A 5,781-nucleotide genomic window follows, 5' to 3' on the forward strand; every position below is an offset into this window, starting at 1 on the left:
ATATATATATATATATATATATAAGTATGTACATACATTCATACAGACACACATTATGATACTCGTACAATTCTAATGTTTCGTGTAAATTATATAATACGTAACAAAAAGAGATGAAGCAGCACATATGTGGATATGAATTAGAAATATATTTATGTTTTGTAATATGTGTACATCGTAATGCACATAAAATATAATTCTAATAACAAAAAATAAAAAAAAATCAGAATAAATGAGAATCAGCGTGGTAGTTGATACGCAATCTTAAATCTCCAATAATAACCGATTTAATAATGAGAGATTTGGAAACAAGAGCAAAAGAGATTTTGGATTTTCAATCCTTATTTTATTTTATATAGATGATATTGTTATGGCAGTTTCAAAAAATCTAGTTGACTTTACAGTTGAGATCTTTAATTCATTACATGACAGATTAAAATTTAGCGATAAAACAAATTTTTTAGATATTAATTAAGTATTATTAATAATAATAATCTAATTGAATTTGACTAGCACCATAAATCTATGTATTCGGGAAGATGCCAATAATTTTTTATCGTCACATTCACTCTCACAAAAAAGAAGCATAATAATAGGTATGACAGATAGAGTGTTTTTATTATCGGACTCTAAATATCACTAAAAAAATTTTGAACATATTATCAGTACATTACTAAATGTACTGATTAAAAAATGATTATCCAATTGATTTAATTTTTAATATATTAACGCATGTTTCTCATTTATTTAAAGGTGATAAAACAAAAAGAATCAAGTGAAAAAATCAAGAGAGATTGTATTTCTTGGTTTATATTACCTTATATTTCAAAAATTTCAAACAAATTCAAAAGAATTAGAATTTAATTTTAAATTAATTTTAAATTAACTTTAATTTTAAATTAACTTTTACTAGCTTAAATAAATTAAATAGTTTGATCAAGGGACATAAAGACATCCTCCCAAGAGAAAAGAAAAAAAAATGTGTATAAAATCTCATGTAAATCCTGCGATGTCCTCTTATGTTGGACAGACAGGAAGAAAACTTAAAACTAGATTGGCTGAGCATCGTAATCATATTAACTGGAATAATAACAACCAATCGATTACAGAACCAAATGATTACAGAACATCGAATTGAATTTGAACATGACTTCGATTAAGAGAATATCGCGATATTAGATGAAGAGCGTTTTCTTAATAAACGTTTAATATCTTAGTACCTTCATATACTCATGCAACAAAATAGTCTCAATTTATGCTCAGATACAGAGAGTGTACACCAAACTTATATACAATTATTGAAAGACATTAAATAGCTACAAATTATTGTTTATGTATTGACATTGTTTCTTTTCTTTTTATTTTCCTTGTTAACCTGACATGTCTTACTTACTATATTAAATGTATTAGTCATGTTTCGTTCGAACTGTGATCAACATGTGCTTTTTAACTTGATACTCTTTAGTGATAATAAATTTTAAATGGTTTTGATCCAATGAGACGAATTTCTTCTATGTTTGGAGTGAGTCATCATTTGAGGGTCATCAGTTTTTTAATGTTAATTTGTAACTTGTTGAATAGAATGATTTCAAAATATTTATAATTTAATGTATCGAAGATAGATTACAACATGAAATCTGTTAATCTGATGGTGATTTTTTCTAGGACTTGAAGAGATTGATATTTTGAAATTGTATTGCTGAAGATGGTTCCAAAGTGAAACGTTATTATTTTTTGGAATAAAGATTCTATCTTCTGGAATAAAGATTTAAGATTGTGTATAATTAACTACCACGCTAACTCTCATTCGCCTTAATTTTTTTTTATTTTTTGTTGTTGATTTTGAGAGAATCCGTAAGAAGATAAGACATTATTACTATTTATAATTCTAATTTCTACTAATATGTCTATACTATTAGTGTGAGAAAAAGTTCGTGGCATTTTTTTCGTTAAATGGCATTTAAAAAATGCCACGAACTTTTTCCCATACCTAATATATCTGTATGAATATTTAAATACGAGTAACTTCTATCTTTTTATTATGGGCCTTCTATAATAAGCCATTAGTCATAAATTGGAAGTCAGAAGCTAAAACTTGATCAATCACAGTCATCAATTTTTAGTGTCTGTGTGGCTTATTATTGTAAAATTAAATGTAATAAACCCATTAAATGTAATAAAAACAAATGGAATAGTTACATATGTTTGTGTAATGTATTTATGTATTGACAATGCATCTTAAATTAAAATTGGGAACAAAGAAAAAAGTGCTATTACATGCATATATTTCAAGTACATATTTGCATCCGTAGATATATTTATCAGGTGTACACTTTGCTTCCGCTGTTTTCCTGTAGATGGCTTTAGCGGTAAGTGGTCGAAATAAAATTGGACATCTGTCAACATAATCCCATAGAAACATTAGTCGATTTGTGTCTGCACCATAAAGTTATTCTCGATTGAAAATATCAGTTTACGAGCCAAATTCTCGTCATTTGCGGGAGGTTTTAATTTTTTGCTTCAATATGAAGAAATCTGCGGCTGAGGCTCATCGAATGTTCTCAAATACTTATGATGAGGCCGATATTAGTGAAAGAACGTGTCGTGAGTGGTTTCAACGCTTCAAGAACGTGATTTTGATGTCGAAGACCGGCATAGCGGTGGAAGAGAGAAGGTTTTCGAAGATGCAGAATTGAAGGCATTACTTAAGCAAGACTCGTGTCAAAATCAAGAAGAATTGGCACGATCATTGGGAGTGACTCAACAAGCCATTTCAAAACGCCTCAAAGCCATGGGAATGATTCAGAAGCAAGGAAATTGGGTGCCGTATGAATTGAAGCCGAGAGATGTTGAATGGCGTTTGTTTGCTTGTGAACAGCTGCTTGAAAGACAAAGACGGAAGGAATTTCTACATCGCATTGTGACTGGGGACGAAAAATGAGTTCATTACGATAATCCTAAGCGCAGAAAATCGTGGGGAGTTCCCGACCATGCTTCCATGTCGACGGCCAAACCGAATATTCACGGCTCCAAGATCATGCTCTGTATTTGATGGGACCAGCTCGGCGTAGTGTATTATGAACTGTTAAAATCGACTGAAACAATCACAGGCGATCGGTATCGAACGCAATTGATGCGTTTAAGCCGAGCAGGCAGGTTTGAAAGACAAACGGCCGCATACAACGAGAAAGACGATAAAGTGATTTTGCAGCATGACAATGCTCGACCCCATGTTGCAAAAGTGGTCAAGACATACTTGGAAATGTTGAAATGGGAAGTCCTACCCCACCCGCCGTATTCTCCAGACGTTGCTCCCTCTGACTATCACTTGTTTCGATCAATGGCACACGGTCTGGCTGAGCAGCACTTCCGATCTTATGAAGAAGTAAAAAATTGGATCGATTCGTGGATAGCCTCAAAAGATGACCAGTTTTTTCGACGCGGGATTCGTACGCTACCCGAAAGATGGAAGAAAGTAGTGGCCAGCGATGGACAATACTTTGAATCATAAATGTATAACCAGTTTTTTACAATAAAGCCTCAAATTTCGAAAAAAAACGGCGGAAGCAAAGTTGTACACCTAATATGTCACAGTCAGAGTTCACTTAATAAAAATATACTTATTGTATCTTGCTGTTAATCAATGTATACATTGACCAAATACATGTGTATACTAAAACACTTTGAATATGATATACTTATATACATTTCATAGATATATAACGTCGCATGAAAATTATACATAACTATTGATCATGTAATGTACGTTATATATATGTATAGCACAGTTATGTATATGTATACATATTATACATATATATATTATATAGGGTGTCCAAAAGATGGATTTATGAGCTGAACATAAAGATGACTATAATTAATTGTGAAGGAATGTGAATTGTACTTGTATCGGCATAATAATACATTAAAATATAATGCATTGATGTATGACTATGATTCACGTTCTACGATTCACTTACGGCCATTCTTGGGCCCTTACATAACGTTTTTGGAAGAAATGTTTCAGGCAAAAATTGTAAAGTTTCAAAGAAGCTATTTATTGATATTCAGTTTAACCTTGATAAGGTCAGATTAGGGTCATATCCATTTTTTTAAATAAAACATGCTACTTTTAGATTCTAATACACAATTATTATTGATATGTTGACTTATACGGGCATATAAGTTCGAAAAGTTCTCAGTCTAATACAGAAATAATTGCACAAATATCAAACTGTAATTTTAGAAAAGTTTGATCCTTCACAGGATTATTATTAAAATTTCAGACAGATGTGTTCATTAGTTTTGGTCGTATCAAGCAACCAGTTTTTGTTTGGTTCCATCATGACATTGCATCCATTCATATTTTTTCAATTGCAGACGCAAAATTCTATCGAATTGGTTCTGCAAACATCATATTTCATCAGATTTGATAATCGAAATGCCTCTCGTAATAAATTAAAAATAGTCAGCCCATGATGAACGCCTCTGACATTTATCTATAACTAGCCAAAGCATGATTTACGGCTGTGGCATTTTGTTATAGCTCGCCAGCCCACGATTAACGCCTCTGGCAGTAAACTAAAAATAATCAGCCTACGATGAACGCTTCTGATGTTGGATCATAATTAGGCAAAACACAATACAGTTATAACATTTACAGTTATAACATTTAATCATATCATTTGTATGATAAATAAAAGTAATACTTTCATGAATGACATAAAAATACTAACCTTTCCCATTCTGGTTTTATAGGATATTTTCCAACAAGAAACACGCATGACAGTAACCTTTTAACCAATTTTGGCTTTATAAAGTGCTTTCCAATAAGAGACACAATGTGACACGATGTGACACGGTGCACCATTGTAATCTTGTTGTTCGCCAAAGTACAAGGATGAAATAATCATTGTATTGTATCAACACCTCCGATAGACAAAGCTTCTCCAACTCATTCGGACAGCTCTGTGACATCATCACAAGTAAGCCAAGCGCGCCGAGTCTTTCAGTGTTACGTGTCTTGTGAGAAAATCTCAGTAAGCGATTGAGAATTCTTTGTGGAATCTTTTTTATAATTTATTGTTCACGAGTGCTCTTGAAGTGAGTTTATGTCTCATTAATTTATCGAATCATAAAAATCATTTGAAAATTGGACAAATATGTTTGACTATAGATTATATTTTGGTTATTTCAATATGGTAACAACAATACTATTTTGAAGCATCTTACTAATTTACAGAAATGCTGCGTTCCGAATTATAATGGCAATTACAAAAACGCAGGTCGCAATATTTTCGTTTCCAAAAAATGTAGAGATGAAATAAAAATGATTACATCAGACAGATGCTGGGGCTCGAGGGAGAGAAAGAGCGACATCGGGGAAGGGGACGAAGGAATTTATTCCTTCTCTCTCTTTTACTGTTGCGTTCTCTCTTTAAACTATTGTCCTCTCTTTTTCTTATCCATTATAGGATGCAATTCTCTCTCTTCCATCCGTTGCAGTCCTATTATACTTATTATTTGCGCTCTCTCTTCCTTTCGTTGCACTCTTTTTTCTTTTCTTTTTTTGCACATGATTTTATTAAACACATATGATATTTACGATTTTTTTAATAATATGACTCGGCAATAATTTTAATTTAGCAACTGATAATATGTTTAGTAATATAAATGACCAAGCATTCCTATCGAGTCATTATTAAACTGTTATTGAGTAACCATCGAACACTTATTAAATTATATACATACTACTGAACAACTATTATATCATTATTGATA

This window comes from Atta colombica, unplaced genomic scaffold (genome assembly GCF_001594045.1).
Source record: "Atta colombica isolate Treedump-2 unplaced genomic scaffold, Acol1.0 scaffold143, whole genome shotgun sequence".
NCBI classification, from domain to species: Eukaryota; Metazoa; Arthropoda; class Insecta; order Hymenoptera; family Formicidae; genus Atta; species Atta colombica.